Below are 17699 nucleotides of genomic sequence, written 5' to 3' on the forward strand. Positions count from 1 at the left end.
ATGCTCAACTAGGGGGTAGACCTGCTTCCAACCTCGTTTATGTAGTTGTTGGTAGGATTCAGTTCCTCAAGGGGCTTGATCAAAGGTTACCCTAGTTCCTCATCTCATGAACCTCTCCAAAGAGAAGACCGCAACATGGTCACTGACTTCCTCAGACCAAGTAAGTTAGGAGAGCTGGTCGGGGTGGGGAGGGGAATAATGGTAAGACAAAAGTCACTTTCTCTTATAACCTCATCACATTAGCCATATTCTCTTCACTAGAAGATATTCACCAGGGACTGTGCTCACGCACAGGGTCATGCTGTGTTGTGCGGAGTCACTCAGTTGTGTCCAACTCTTTGAGTCCCTATGGACTGTAGCCCACCAGGCTCCCCTGTCCATAGGGATTTTCCAGGCAAGAACGCTGGAGTGGGTTGCCCTCATCCAGGGGATCTTCTCAATCCAGGGATCAAACCCCAGTCTCTGACATTGCAGGCAGATTCTTTATTGTCTGAGCCATCAGAAAATCCAGGGAGAGGGCATTATAAAAAAACATGATTATGAAGACATGGGATCACTGCCTGTCATTGTAGAAGAAGTGTACCACATTACCCAGATGGAGTTAAAATAATATCTTAAAGTGTTTCTGCTTTCTGCTTGGTTTTTCCAGTAGTTAAATTACATGTGGATCTAAGAGTTGGACCATAAAGAAGGCTGAGGGCCAAAGAACTGATGCCTTCAAATTTTGGTGCTGGAGAAGACTTGAGAGTCCCTTTGGCTGCAAGGAGATCAAACCAGTCAATCCTAAAGGAAACCAGCCCTGAATATTCATTGGAAGGACTGATGCTAAAGCTGAAGCTCCAGTACTTTGGTCACCTGATGTGAAGAGCTGACTCATTGGAAAACATTCTGATGCTGGGAAAGATTGAAGGCAAAAGGAGAAGTGGGGCAGCAGAGGATGAGATGGTTAAGATAGCATCACTGGACTCAAGGGACATGAATTTGAGTAAAGTCCAGGAGATAGCGAAGGAAGGGAAAACCTGGAGTGCTGCAGTCCATGGGGTCCCAAAGAGTTGGACGCAACTTAGTGACCAAACAACAACAACACAGCTTGTAAGTAACTGCATCAAATTTCAGACTCAAACTATGAATCTGGCACCACAGTTCATGTTCTGAATTACATACACTGTATGTGAAGGGCTTCCCAGGTGGCACTAGTGGTAAAACCCGCCTGCCAATGCAAGGTATGTAAGAGATGGGGGTTTGATCCCTGAGTGAGGAAGATCCTCTGGAGGAGGGCATGGCAACCCACTCCAATATTCTTGCCTGGAGTATCACATGAAGAGAGGAGCCTGGTAGGCTACAGTCCGTAGACTCTCAAAGAGTCAGACACAACTGAAGTGACTTAGCACGCACAGTATGCACATATGTTTGTTAAATTAAGATGGTGGATTAATACTCAGAATTACTTTCCTTTTCTTCTTTCTAATCTCCCATGTCTCAAGTTCCTGTTCATCAACGAATTAATCCAAAATATTTTACACCTACTAAATTCCAGTACTATATTAAGAATAAAGTATTGTCTTAATGCAGCTTTCATATTTTTTTCATAGATGCTTTCCTTGTTTGTTTCTTCTTTATCCCTAAAATATCCAGTTATTGGTACTTTATATTTGCTATTCCCTTTCCTCCCTTTTTATTATTAAAGATTTCAAACTATAAAAAAGTTGAAAGACCAATAACTACTTATAAGTCCTTTTATTAAATTATCTATTAATATTTTTACCACATCCTCTGGCTTCATCTCTTTCTTCCTCTCTGTCTCCTTCTTTCTCTCCCTCTTTCTCACATACACACACATGTAGCTTGTGCACCCACAAATCATCATTTTTATACGCTATTTGATAATAAATTTTAGTACTTTTTAAAATATGCAAACCTCACAAGAACTTAATTTTATTTATTTTCCCATCCTTTGTGTAACTGTCGTATATTTTACACTTACATATGGAATAAAACCATATTATTATTTTAAACAGACAGACATTTTAAAAAGAAATTTTTAAAAAGTTGATTGCCTCTTCTATTCTCCCTCCCACAAACGTATCATTTTCCAGAGATCTCTGTTCTTTCCTGTAGGTTAAAGTTCTCATTGGTGTCATTTCCTATAGCACCATAATTTTTCTTTTCTTTTAGCATTTCTTGTAGTGCAAGTCTGCCAGTGAGGAATTCTATCAGTTGTCATTCATCCAAAAATACATTTATTTAATCCTTTATTTCAGAGATGTTTTCATTGGATATAAAATCCAAGGTTCAACTTTTCCATCCTTTCAACATGTTTGAGATGCCATTCCAACCTCATTCATACCTGGCTATGGTTCATTATCATTACAGGAGACAGTGATCAACACCATCCCCATGGAAAAGAAATGCAAAAAAGCAAAATGGCTGTCTGAGGAGGCCTTACAAATAGCTGTGAAAAGAAGAGAGGCAAAAAGCAAAGGAGAAAAGGAAAGATATAAGCATCTGAATGCAGAGTTCCAAAGAATAGCAAGAAGAGATAAGAAAGCCTTCCTCAGCAATCAATGCAAAGAAATAGAGGAAAACAACAGAATGGAGAGACTAGAGATCTCTTCAAGAAAATTAGAGATACCAGGGCAATATTTCATGCAAAGATGGGCTCGATAAAGGACAGAAATGGTATGGACCTAACAGAAGCAGAAGATATTAAAAAGAGGTGGCAAGAATACACAGAAGAACTGTACAAAAAAGATCTTCACAACCAAGATAATCACGATGGTGTGATCACTCACCTAGAGCCAGACATCCTGGAATAGGAAGTCAAGCGGGCCTTGGAAAGCATCACTACGAACAAAGCTAGTGAAGGTGATGGAATTCCAGTTGAGCTATCTCAAATACTGGAGGATGATGCTGTGAAAGTGTTACACTCAATATGCCAGCAAATTTGGAAAACTCAGCAGTGGTGACAGAACTGGAAAAGGTCAGTTTTCATTCCAATCCCAAAGAAAGGGAATGCCAAAGAATGCACAATTGCACTCATTTCACATGTTAGTAAAGTAATGCTCAAAATTCTCCAAGCCAGGCTTCAACAATACATGAACTGTGAACTTCCTGATGTTCAAGCTGGTTTTAGAAAAGGCAGAAGAACCAGAGATCAAATTGTCAATATCTGCTGGATCATGGAAAAAGTAAGACAATTCCAAAAAAAACATCTACTTCTGCTTTATTGACTATGCCAAAGCCTTTGACTGTGTGGATCACAATACACTGTGGAAAATTCTGAAAGAGATGGGAATACGAGACCACCTGACCTGCCTCTTGAGAAATCTGTATGCAGGTCAGGAGGCAACAGTTAGAACTGGACATGGAACAACAGACTGGTTCCAAATAGGAAAAGGAGTACATCAAGGCTGTATATTATCACCCTGCTAATTTAACTTATATGCAGAGTACATCATGAGAAACGTTGGACTGGAAGAAGCACAAGCTGGAATCAAGATTGCTGGGAGAAATATCAATAACCTCAGATATGCAGATGACACCACCCTTATGGCAGAAAGTGAAGAGGAACTAAAAAGCCTCTTGATGAAAGTGAAAGAGGAGAGTGAAAAAGTTGGCTTAAAGCTCAACATTGAAAAAACGAAGATCATGGCATCTGGTCCCATCACTTCATGGGAAATAGATGGGGAAACAGTGGAAACAGTGTCAGACTTTATTTTGGGGGGCTCCAAAATCACTGCAGATGGTGACTGCAGCCATGCAATTAAAAGACACTTACTCCTTGGAAAAAAAGTTATGACCAACCTGGATAGCATGTTGAAAAGCAGAGACATTACTTTGCCAACAAAGGTCCGTCTAGTCAAGGCTATGGTTTTTCTAGTGGTCATGTATGGATATGAGAGTTGAACTGTGAAGAAAGCTGAGTGCCAAAGAATTGATGCTTTTGAACTGTGGTGTTGGAGAAGACTCTTGAGAGTCCCTTGGACTGCAAGGAGATCCAACCAGTCCATTCTGAAGGAGATCAGCCCTGGGATTCCTTTGGAGGGAATGATGCTGAAGCTGAAACTCCAGTACTTTGGCCACCTCATGTGAAGAGCTGACTCATTGGAAAAGACTCTGATGCTGGGAGGGATTGGGGGCAGGAGGGGAAGGGGACGACCCAGGATGAGATGGCTGGATGGCATCACTGACTCGATGGACGTGAGTTTGAGTGAACTCTGGGAGTTGATGATGGACAGAGAAGCCTGGCGTGCTGTGATTCATGGGGTCGCAAAGAGTCGGCCACGACTGAGCAACTGAACTGAACTGAACTAAATGATATTTTATCTCCTTTGGCTGGTTTCAGGGTTTTCTTTTTAGCACTGAATTTTAGCAGTTTGACTAGGATCTATCTGAATGAGGTTCTCTTTCTATTTACTCTATTATTGATGAAAATTCTTTAATCCATAACTTGATATTTTAACACAAATTTGGTAAGCATTTAGCTATTATTTCTTCCAAAAATTATCTCCATTTTTTCTCTCTACTCTTTTTGGGACTCATATCACATGTAACATAGATTACTTGACATTGTCTCTCAAAACATTGAAATTCTTCACTTTTTTTTCAAGTTGTCCTGTTATATTTGGATAAGTACTTTCTACTGGTCCATCCTCAAGTTCAGTAATCTTTTCTTTTGCATTCTACAGTTTCATTTTAAGCCTATGGTTGATTTTTAAAATTTAAGATATTCTAATTGTTAGCTCTAAAATATTCATTTGTTGCACTTTTATAGTTTCTGCTTCTCTGCTGATATTTTGCCACATATTTATTTATTGTGAACACTCTTTCTTTTAAATCACTGAATATATTTATAATAATGGCTTTAAAGTCCTTTTCTACTCGTTCTAAAATATGAATCTCTCAAGGTCTGTTTCTTATAACTGTCATTTTGTTAATTATGAGTCATACTTTTCTGTTTCCTCACATGCCTAACATATTTTAAATATTTTATATTAAACATTAGAGATGATGTTGCTGGGAGTTTAAATCATATTTGTCAACATAAAGAATTTTGAACTTTGCTTTCTTTGATTCACAGTATTTATGTTTATGTATATAAACACATATATATAGTAATATATATTTTAATTACTTTTATTTTTTATTTCCCTCTTTTTTTCTTGATCTGGATAGACAGTGTCTTGCTTAGTTTATTAATGTGTCAAAATGTCAACATGGGATGTGTCTATTATCTCTTCCTTTTTTTTGGTTAATACTTAATTAACCAGTCTCTTTCTTCATTATTTATTTCTTTGTAGTGCTTTTATTTTTATTTGCTGTGTTTCTAGGTTGAAAAATTAACTCATTTATACTATTCTTTCATATTTTTGATATAAATATTTAAGATTATGATATTTTCTGTTAACTGATTTATTTATATCACACAGATTTGAATATATGGAGTTTTATATTAGTTTTTGGAAATTCTTAAATTAGGATTTGTATGTTCCTTTTTCCTCAGGATTTGTTTAATAGATAATTCTGATATTTCCAGGTTGAAAGTCTTTTAAAATTAATATCTCATTTGCTTATGTATTGATACAAAAATGTTAGTATTATTAAAACTTTGTAACATACTAAGATCTTCTTTATAACTTAGTATACTGGTCAACTTTTATGAATGTTTCAAGAGTACCTGAGAAAAATGTATATTTTCTATTTTCATGATGTATATTTCAATATGCATTTATAGTGTCTACCTTAGGGGAGTTGGTGATGGACAGGGAGGCCTGGCGTGCTGCAATTCATGGGGTCGCAAAGAGTCGGACACAACTGAGCGACTGAACTGAACTGAACTGAACCTTACTAATTTATGTTATTTAGTTCTTCTGCATCTATGGTAAATCCCCTACATACACTTCTTCAAGTTGCAAACTTTCAAAGATGCAAATGTGTAGCCAGGCATGAGTGAAATTGCAGCTGGCCCTCTGTCTCCTATTGCTGATGATCCCTCAACTCTACCATCTCCTACCTCCTCTCCCTCCTCCAGTCAATAACTCTTCTTGCCTGTTCACTTGATGCCAGTACCTCTATGCCAGCTGTTGTACTGTACCTTTCATGATACTATACCAAAAGATTAAAGATATTTTCTTTATTTTTTGTGCTGTTTTTGAATGTATTATTTGTGTGAAAACGATTCTAAACCTATTCGAGTACAGTAATTATAAACTTATTATACAGCTGATTGTGTTAATTGGGTACCAGGCTAACTTTGTTGGACTTATGAACAAATTGGACTATGAACATGCCCTCAGAATGGAACTCTTTCATATGCAGGGGTTGTTCAGTCACTCAGTCATGTCTGACTCTTTGTGACCCCATGGACTGCAGCATGATCTGTAATGCTCTCTGTTAGCCACCTGACCAGCTGCTTGGTTCCCTCGTGCCACTTCTGTGCTCCCTTTTTGGTATCCTTTACAATGGGAGACTGAAACCTCACTGGGCAGATGGACTGCCTCCAAGAGCCTAAGGATTTGATCACCATATTTGATTGGGGACCCTCGGGTGGTCAAGTGGCCTCTTTCTTTCCAAATAGCAGCATGTGCATGTAGCACCAGAAAGGCATGCTTGGAGTCAGTGTAAATATCTACTCTTTTTCCTTTTCCCAGCTCTGACGCTCAAATCAGAGCTATGAGCTCAACTAATTGTACTGAACTACCTAGTGGCAAATTTTTAGCCTCGTGGTCTCAAAATTGGAGACTACTGCATATCCGGCTCTTCTTTTTCCATCAAAGACAAAGCTTCTTCCATCAGTGTACCAGATTTCCTCAGGATTGGTCAGAGGATCTTCTGACAATCCCTCTTGGGATTTTGTGCAGTGGTCCAAAGTTTCTAGGCAAGAGTGAAAGGGGAGAGAGCCCTCGGGGGTAGGCAGGAGAGTGGCAGGGTTAAGAACCTCACAAGGGGACATAGTCAGACCTGGATTTTCCATCAGCACTACTTGATATCTGAGGATTCTTTGATCAGACATCCATAAATGGCCTCTCCCATTTAGGAGTTGTTTCACTTGGTGGCTGGTAAAAATAGTTTGCCCCCAAAAGAGAGTTTTAAAGCATCTTCTATCAGTTCAGTTCAGTTCAGTCGCTCAATTGTGTCCGACTCTTTGTGACCCCATGACTTAACTGTATTTAATTTTGTCATATCTTAGAGTGAAATTGATATACAGTTCAAATTTGAACAACAGGAGGGTTAGGGGTGCCAACCCTTTGCACAGTTGAAAATCTACCCTCGGTAGCCCTGGTTCCAGGGTACCTGAGTTTCTTCCATACTCATGTTTCCTCTGTATTCACAGACTCGACCAAGTATGGATCGTGTAGTACTCTATGTTTACCATTGAGGAAAGTCTAGCATACAAGTGGACTCACGCATTTCAAAACCATTCTATTCAAGGGACAACTGTATTGAAATTTTATTTTGTTATGCCATTTTAAAACTATAATGTTATAAATCAAAAAGAAAGATCTATGCCTTTCAGAAGAATTTGCGTGCTCATATGTTGAGACATTTCATGGTGTGATCAACCTTATCTATCTCTTTAACTCACTGTGGGACATTTCCCTGAAATTCATACTTTAATATTAGGTGCCTTTGCCATAATTTTTCAGACCATCTTATTGGTATAGTTTTTATTCTTGCTCCTTGGATCAACTTTATGTGTCCAGCAAACTCCCATTCATCTAAGTTGCTTCTTATTCCTCCACTGTATCTTTTCAGTAAAGTCTTCCCAGTCCATTTAGGAAGATAATTAGTCTCTCCTTTGCAGATTGCTAAAAGCAGGATGCATAGTTTTATTTAAGTATTTATTATTATGGAATGATGTAATGATTTTATTTCTTCTATCCTTCTATTGTCTCCTTTACTTGGCAGTAAGCACTTTGAGTGCAAGGAACTTGCCGTTTTTATTTTTATACCTAAAGATTCTCATACAATGAGTGGCATATAGTAGATTCTCAATAAATACTTAATGCATAGTAATCAAATTACTCCCATAGCCATAAATGCTTTCTGAATGCCATACCTTATTTATTTCTCACAATCACCTTGATTTCTTAGATATAGCAAGATACCCTTTTTACAATGATTCTCCTTGGTATATGTATACTTGTACTTTCCACTATATACATTACCATGTTTGCTTGTACTGATTTTCCTATATATCTAATTCTCTACTAGATTATAGGCTCTTTTCTGAGGGGAAACTTACTACAGCTTGATAGAGGGAAATTACTAAGAAACTGTTGAATGAGAGAATAAATGAATAAACAAATGAGATAGGTACCACTGCCAAGAAAAGACTCTGGATGCTATTATTAGTATTTAATATAATGTAATACTTAGATGCAAACATAGTAAATGCAATATTTATTACACATAATTATAATGCTAAATCAGTGTTAAATTAGTAACCAAAGTATTTTGCTTACACAAATTTTAATAGAAAAAGCAGTTTTAAAGTAATAAATAACATATCAATAAATGACTATGTTTCCTTACCATAAAGACAATGAATTCAATAGTATTTATATTTTGGAGAAAAAATCTAGATAGAAAAAATATCTATCTCCTCTGAACAATGAGACTATATTAATGAATGAAGCACAGAAGTTCTAGTTCTAAAGGACTGTGATATAACATTCCCATTTATCCAATTATTGCTTTCCTCTCAAGGGACACTTTCAAATCGTTGAATTCTTAGTTGATATTTAATCAGTTAGAATTTTTGGATAAAATTTTTTTTAAATATTGGCATTACTATATTTGAATGATGGCAAGAGAGAAGGCTATGGTTTTTCAGGTGGTCATGTATGGATGTGAGAGTTGGACTGTGAAGAAAGCTGAGTGCCGAAGAATTGATGCTTTTGAACTGTGGTGCTGGAGAAGACTCTTGCGAGTCCCTTGACTCTTGAGAGACTGCAAGGAGATCCAACCAGTCCATTCTGAAGGAGATCAGTCCTGGGTGTTCATTGGAAGGACTGATGCTGAAACTGAAACTCCAGTACTTTGGCCACCTCATGCAAAGAGTTGACTCATTGGAAAAGACTCTGATGCTGGGAGGGATTGGGGGCAGGAGGGGAAGGGGACGACAGAGGATGAGATGGCTGGATGGCATCACCGACTCGGTGGACATGAGTTTGGGTGAACTCCGGGAGTTAGTGATGGACAGGGAGGCCTAGGGTGCTGTGATTCATGGGTTCGCAAAGAGTCAGACACGACTGAGTGACTGAACTGAACTGAAACAAACTGGAGAGATACTCAAACTCCACCTGGCCTCAGGAAGCCATTTATAAAGTTTTGATAAAGAAAATAAATCAGTTTTTATAAAAACATAATGCCACCTACTGCAAATCAAACTATAGGTAGCCTTTCTACCATAAATTTTAGTCTAATACTTTATCTGTTGATAATTACAACAAAACAAGTTTTTGAAAAAAATTATCTGTAACTTCCCATTGTCCTTCATTTCCAAATTTCAAAGCTTTCTAAAAAGTCATTTTTATTTTTCTAAAACTTTTAAATCATTCAAATTAAATCAATGGATTTGAGTCAAGTTGAAATGCCTAATAATAGTCTTAATATTATGACATATCTTACTGACTCTTTATCTATCTGAAGAAAAAGGTTTCTTATCCCTCTCCCCTCATACACACATACATAAAACCTCATGAATAAATTAAATAAACCCATTGAGCCAGTCTTATAGAATATCTAGACTTCCAATTATTTCCAAGTAAAATTCAGAGAATTGACTTAAGTCAACAGATGGTTTGGGGCTTGTTTAAAGAAGAAATTATTTCACTCCATATGTAAGCTTGTGAGACATGCAATCAACTGCTGCACTTTTGCACATAATTTCTAGAATTCCATTTTAAGAAAATGCATCCAGAGAATATTTAGTAGAGAACCAGTAACTTTAGAGTTTCTTTTCCTTTTACAGTAGTCAGGACCTCATTACCCTGTCTTACTGGTCCTTAATAAATTGGCTTGAAGCTGCTGCTATTTTAATATGTTTTATCTAAAATCCATTTAATTAATTTTGTTGATTATTTTAAACATTTTAATTAGCTATATTTGTACTTCTGGACTACTGAAGCTAAAAACAACAATGTATATCCTTTTAAGAATAAAAGTAATCACCTATGCAAAGTTCTTCTGAGACAATTATTTCATAGGGGTTGACAATAATTCTTTGAGTGGCAACTAGGAAGGGTGATATGCTTTATTCCTCCAGTTCTACTCTTCTTTACGGCTGAACCATCTATAGTGCATTTACCAATTCTACTGGCTTTCCTCTGAGTGTAATGACTTTCCTTGTACTCTGTTAAAAATATATCCCCACAAATCAAGAAGAAGCAGATTCAGACTAAGTGGCTGAGAAGATTTACATTCTATTGCTAACCCAGTTATTACTCTGCTGAAAACCCCATAGCATCAATATAATGAATCCCTCAACTTCTGCAGCAAGCACAATTTTTCTTCCCAACCTCATTGGCTCCTAACTTTCTGCTTGACCTTTTACAATCTGTGTGCGGCAGAACTTCATTACAACCTTTTAATGATGCACAAATGGCACACAACACCAAGGTCACAGAAGATCCCAAGTGAAAACTTTTCAAACACCACTAGAATAGATATTGAGACCTCATTTAAGAGGCAGAATAACCTTATGGAGAAATCATACCTTAGGATTTAATGTGTTCCCCAAGGGCTGATAATGCAAAATATTGACAATGTGGTAAGTTGAATAACTAGCTCTCAACAAACCTTTTTTTTAAGAGGAAAAGAAACTGACTTATCAAGCTATAAATGGCTAAGAGATCCTAAACAGTTCTTTTGGTGTCCTATCTCAGTGCTAGGAGGATAATAGCTTTAGAATTCCACCCAGACAGGTTTCATTATATAATTCACAACATTGATGTAAGCTCAAGAAGCCAACACTCTTATATATATATATATTTTCTTATCAGCTCAAGCCAGCAAAAAGCACCTCAAAATCCCATTGTAAAGTAAGTTAAGAATGTGAAAAGCACAAAATTACAGCATGGCTCTTCTCATGATTGATTGACTGAAAGTGGAGGAATCTTGAAGGTGTAGGAGTAAGCAAGTTGAATTGTAGGGCAGGATGGGATGTGCAAGAAAGAGGAAGGGAGAATTTGATTCTGATCAGCAATCTCCTTCAAGAAAAATGAACATTTGCTTGGGGAGCGAGAGTAAAGGGAAAGAGCCTCAAGGAAATGTTTATTTCTACTTGCTTTAAATCTTACTGCTCAAGGAAAGTAGAGAATACATGTTCTGATTCTTCTTTTTGTACTTTTGAATCATTTCCAGGGTTTGTTTCCCATTTTCTCTTTTCCTGCCCTTCCTCTTTTTTCCTCTTTCTCTATTTTCACATCAGTTCAAAAAGTCCAATTTATACATGGTAGAAGTTATATGATCTGCTAACATATGAGATAGAATGGCTTGTTCAGGTTTAGCTGGAAAAGGGAAAATATTCCAATTCACTGCTCCCCCTAACATAGTCCCCCAACTCAAGTTTTTATTATAGAGTATATACTGAGTACCATGTGGAAAGAGAAATGAAAAATAAAAATAATTCTGAATTGGAGGCCTCTAGGAGAAGGCAATGGCACCCCACTCCAATACTCTTGCCTGGAAAATCCCATGGACAGAGGAGCCTGGTGGGCTGCAGTCCATGGGGTCGCAAAGAGTCGGACACGACTGAGCGACTTCACTTTCACTTTTCACTTTCAGGCATTGGAGAAGGAAATGGCAACCCACTCCAGTGTTCTTGCCTGGAGAATCCCAGGGATGGGGGAGCCTGGTGGGCTGCTGTCTCTGGGATCGCACAGAGGCGGACATGACTGAAGGGACTTAATAGCAGCAGCAGCAGTCCAACATTGGTGGTACCATGATGACTGGTTTCTATGTCCTTAGGAGAGCTAAGTAATTTTTCCTCCAACCCACACACTCACCAGCAATTTTAAAGAGGACAAAGATGAGAATTCAGAAGTCACAGAAATCAGTTCTAAATCCATAAGGGCTTTGAGTCCTTAGACGCAGTGTGTACAAGAATGTGAGTTATACTGTCATATACAGCCAGGTTCAAATCTCCAGCTTAGATGCTTTATAGCCATGCAAACTCAGCACAATTATTTAACTTCTCTGTGCCTCAGTTTCTTCCTATCAGTTAGGAATAACAACTAACCTGGGTAGTTATTGAAAGAATTAGGAATAATAATCCATGTAGAGTCTATTGCTCAGAGCTTGCCACTTTAATGGATTCTCATGAAACAACCTGGGGTCATCTTAAGTCACAAGGCATATGACTTGATTCAAATATTGCCAGAAGTTATAGGTTTTCATTTTCACCAACTGTAGTCTCAAGATTGCAGCATGGCTATTAGGTTAAAGAAAAAATATGCTTTCCCCAAGGTTTTTGCAGAAAAGTCTATCTGATTTGATATAGCACACTATTTAATAGGAAGTGAGTCAGACACAACTGAGCAACTGAACTGAACTGAACTGAACAGAACATTGGGAATGGCTTCCCAGGAGCTTCAGTGGTAAAGAATCTACCTTCCAAGCAGGAGATGCAGGTTTGATCCCTAGGTACGAATGATCTCCTGGAGAAGGAAATGGCAACCTACTCCAGTATGCTTGTCTGGTAAATCCCATGGACAGAGGAGCCTGGCAGGCTACAGTCCATGGGGTCACAGAGTCTGACATGACACAGTGACTAAACAACAACAAAACTGGGAGTAGAGGCTGATGCATTTTATAATCTATTCACAAGATTGATCACTAAACTTCCCCCACACTCCCCTAGAACACCTTCATTTACAGCAGTTTTGCTCTTAAGCCATCCTATCCCATTGGCACTGAAAATACTCCTATGTGGAATTTCAACATAGTATCTCTTCTATGCAAAGTTGCCTTTGAGGCCAGGCTAACCCATGGCTTTATTTCATGGTCTAAGTCAATACTGGGCACAAAGAGATCCCTTTACTAGATTAACAAGCAAAACTACCCAGGAAGAAATACTAGATTGCACCATTTACCCTGCCAGGCTCTCTGCCGTAGGCTCCAGGGCCCAAGCAGTATGATGGCTGGCAGGTTTGGTAGTGAGCACAGATGGAGAATAATTGAGGTGCCCCAGTTAGCACCAGGCACATTGTGGAAGCTCAGAAAAGTTTTAAACAGCAACGGGAAACTGCTCATATTCTCTCTACATACAGCTATTATATACATTTGTGAATATATTTGTAGATCAGATTACTCACATTTCATCCTCAAGCCTGCAGGGTTGAATGTGAAAGACCTGGCATTTGCTTTAAAAATTCTCAATATCTTGCCCAAGGATATGCTGAACCATTGGTACCAGAAATTATCTATAGACAAGGAAGTATTGACAAATTCAGTGCTTTAGATATTCCTGTGTAGAAATTTGCTGCTTTAAAATTTTTCAAAAAATGGCATAGATTACTGTAAGGAATACATTTTTTCTGCAGTAATCATGCAATACACATATGCATTTCCAGACTATCCTCACACCTTCTGGCAGAAATAGGTCAGTTAAAATTAGTGATGGGAGAATAATATTTTATTAATGTTTAAAATATATATGTGCAAGTTGACTTGCCATATAGTCAAGTAGTTTTTGATTAGTATTCATCTACTTACTTAAGAATTCTTCAACAAATATTTATGAGTATTTACCTATTGTGTTTCAAGCAATTTCATGGGCTCTGGGAAATGGCATGAAGGAAGCAAGATGAAATACATAAATCTCTTTATTAGTGCTATAACATAGCACTCTTAATGCTCTTTTCCAAATTCTGTGAAAGTGAGATTCATCTGCAGTGGAATGGGAATGATGTCCAATTCATGTGCTTTTATCTAATTTAACTGAAACAGGTACTTTCCAGTATAAATGCTTTACTTTGCCATAAAATTTCATTACACAATGTGTCAAAACGATGTACAAGCAAATGGAGTTAAAGAAGTGAAGTTTTCATAATTCTAAAAAGTCAACTGTGAAAATAAAAACTGCCTCTCTGCCTAATTCCCCATGCACATCCTGCTTTTACATGAATAATGATATAAAAGATTCTGAGCTCATTCACCTGACAAAGGAGGCATAAAAAATACCGGTAAATATATTCTTACTTGCCTTGTTACCATTTGCCATCTGTATGGTTATTGCATTCTACAGTCACTTCACTAAAGATGCAAAGAAATTTTAGCTACAACTCTCTTCCCTCAAAATCACAGTCACTGTCATGGTATTGGATTAGTAACGGTTGCGAGAATGTGGTTTCCTCCCAACACCAGAACAGTGTCGGACCAAGTTCAAAAATCTGCGGAAGAGTTACCGAAAAGCGAGAAATGGCCCTGTGCTAGAACCCTGTGCCTTCTTTGAGGACATGGGCGCTTTGTTGAATCCTGCAGCACATGTTTCATCCACAGATAAGCCAAGGGAGATTCTGTCTCTCCCCAGACTGAAGAGAACTGGCATCAGTGCTAATTAATCTAGAACAGATCAATATGGTGGAGGAGGAAGAAGCTGCAGAGGAGTCTGATGGTGATAAAATGGGCGTTGAGTTTACCCGGAAGCCTGAGCTTCATGGTGGCCCTGTCATATTTCAAAACCTGAGTGGTGTGCACAGGGGCTACGAGGAAACCAAGACTTTCCTTGACACCCTCCATGAGACTTGGTTTTATGAAGCGCTGCAAGCCTGTCATCGGAAGAGCAAGTTGTATGGGGCTGTGTCTGAGCAGCTGCGAGAGTATGGCTTCCTCCAAACTCCAGAACAGTGCCAGACCAAGTTCAAAAGCCTTCAGAAGAGTTACCACAAAGTGAAAAATAGTCATGTGCTAGAGTCCTGCAGATTCTACAAGGAGATAGATACCCTGATTAACTCTCAGGCATCTGCTTCTCCCATCAGCTCCCTAGAAGATGCCCCATCACCCTCAGTTCAAGAAAGAGACGACATGGAAATTGAACCTAAGGAACCTACAGGCTGGGAACCTGAGGAGGATTCCCAGGAGGCGCTTGTTGAAGACTGGCAGCAGGAGAATGAGTGAGGAGGAAATCATAAGAGAACCAGAATTCCATTCTATACATGTGTCTCTTTTGTCTCTGAGGGAGAGGGAGAGGGTGGGATGATTTGGGAGAATGGCATTGAAACATGTATACTCTCACGTAAGAAACGAAGTGCCAGTCTATGCTCGATACAGGATACAGGATACTTGCGGCTGGTGCATGGGGATGATCCAGAGAGATGATATGAGGTGGGAGATGGGAGGGGGATTCAGGATTGGGAGCTTGTATACACCTATGGTGGATTCATGCCAATGTATGGCAAAACCAATACAGTATTGTAAAGTAAAATAAAGTAAAAAAAAAAAAAAAAAAAGAACCAGAATTCCAGGGACCTCCAGGTTTACTGCAAAACCCGAGCGATTTTGAAATTGCAAGTAGTATCAAAGACGATGCAATACAGGTAATCTGTAAGGACATGGAGCAGCATAGGACATTCATAGAAAAGTCTAAAAGGGTCGTTTTCCAGAATGTTGATCCAGGTAAATGTCGTAAAAGGGATTGCATCTCAGGAAGACAGTGGGAAAACCTTCACGGAATCGGACAGGGAAGACTGGTGCCTCAGCTTCGAGATTTGGGGAAAGCCCTAGCGCATCAGAGGCCTCTTGTGGGGAAGAGGCCCTTCCGGCTCCTCAGATATGGAGAAAGCTTTGGAAGGAGTGCGCATCTCATGTGCCGCCTGACCCACCAGAAGGAAAACCCTTCTAAGGGCAGTGTCTGTGGGAAGTGCTTTGGCAGAAGCAGGAGTCTAGTGCGACACCAAAGAATCCACACGGGAGAAAAACCTTTTAAATGTCTCAACTGCGGGAAAAGCTTTAACGACTCCTCCAACTTTGGTGACCACCAGAGAATTCACACAGGGGAGAAAACCTACACAGGTGGAGAGTGTGGGAAATGCTGCAGCCAGAGCTTGAGTCTCATTATACATCAGAGAACCCACACTGGAGAGAAGCCCTACCCGTACGGAGAGTACGGGAGGAGCTTCACCAACAGTTCGCACCCACCAGAGTGTCCACACGGGTAAGAATCCCTACAAGTGTGTGGACTATGAGAAAAGTTTCAATAACGGTACGAGATTTCGCGAGCACCGGCGAGTACACACCCCGGAGAAGCCCTACGGGTGCATCCAGTGTGGCAGACACTTCAGCAAGAGCTCTGTGCTGATCAAACATCGCGAGGTTCACCTGAGAGAAAAGCTGCTGCCACCCTGCCAGTATTCTGCTCCCCGGAGAACCCACTCAAGGAAGGGGAAGGCTGATGACTTCAGGCAGACTTCATGATGATGAGCTCTTCTCTTCCTAACCGTCCACTTGGCCATTGTACCCTGATCTCACTCTCGGAAGCAATCTTTTCTTATCTAGAAAGTGTCATTCCCAAGATAAGCTTGAGAGTATAAATAAGCTAAAGGCTTGGAGCCTGTTCTCACCTCTGCCTCTTACTTGATTAGTCTGTTCCTCTCCTTCTAATACTAATCCAATACTGGCAACCAGTACTAATCCAAATATTTTACTCTTTCTTCTATTTTTGACTTCACAAGGATTTCTTTTCATCATCTGAGACTATCTCCTTTCTACTGTAAAAGAGGTAAGAGGTTTTAGCAAATTAAAGGAAATAATTTACCACCCCCCGCCAGGGGATCTAATTTTATAATTATATCTAGCAAATGTAGTAACAATAATTCCCTTGACTGAAGATGACTCTTCTCCATATTAGAAGGTCATTTTTTTTTGATTGAGGCTTGCAACAGATTTAGATGGACAGTTGAAGGGAACAAAAAACGGACCCCAACTTAGCAAGTTAGATGACCAGAAACAACTCTGGAGAATCAAGAGATGACAGACGTGGCAACCAGACTGCCCTCCCATGGACATCCAAACCAAGACCACTGCAGGATCAAGGTTACTTGAGCCAGAGCTGGCTATCAGTGGTAATAATAATGTATAATATATATGTATAATACATATATATTATATAACAATAATATATAACAAAAATATTTAAGGATTAGAAAACTACATGGAGGGGCATTCCTCAAATCCAGTTGCCAAGCAACTCAATTTTATGTCCTGTGTCTTGGTGAAAGGTTTTGTGTGTGTGTATATATATATAATTATATGTTCACTTTTCTGCCTGGCTATCGTCAGACCTAGAGCTGGACTCATAGTATGAGATATTCAGAGTCCCTGCAAATTAAGGTTCATCAGCATCTCACATGTGCTGGCTTCTTTTTCTGCTAAGCACTGCAGCATTAACACATGTCTAATTACTAGGAAGTTTCCCTTCCCCTCACAAAAACAGTGCCCTGACACATCGATGCCTCTAAATTTTGTTGTGATAAAAAAACACCTAAGTTATGACTTACTTCTCTTCTCCTCTAATTACAATTTAAGGCCAATTTAAAACCAATTAAGTTCTTGTTATTTTTTCCCCAGTCTGCCATTAATAGGCCCTAAATCACAAGAATATAAGAGGCTGTGCAACATCAATCTACAGTCACAATACTTTCAGTAGAGTTGTCATGAAATTACAGAAGGGTAACAAAATGATTAGATGTAATTAG

General features: G+C 38.9%; 1 protein-coding gene and 1 pseudogene across 1 annotated transcript in view; one reads left to right on the plus strand and one right to left on the minus strand.

Moving 5' to 3' along the window:
• Window positions 1-17699, minus strand: part of NLGN1 (neuroligin 1) — a 783716-nt gene that overhangs the window by 238219 nt on the left and 527798 nt on the right. The gene's annotated exons all lie outside the window — the stretch shown is intronic.
• LOC102188172 lies at window positions 136-16419 on the plus strand (annotated as a pseudogene).

Source organism: Capra hircus, chromosome 1 (genome assembly GCF_001704415.2).
Source record: "Capra hircus breed San Clemente chromosome 1, ASM170441v1, whole genome shotgun sequence".
NCBI classification, from domain to species: domain Eukaryota; kingdom Metazoa; phylum Chordata; class Mammalia; order Artiodactyla; family Bovidae; genus Capra; species Capra hircus.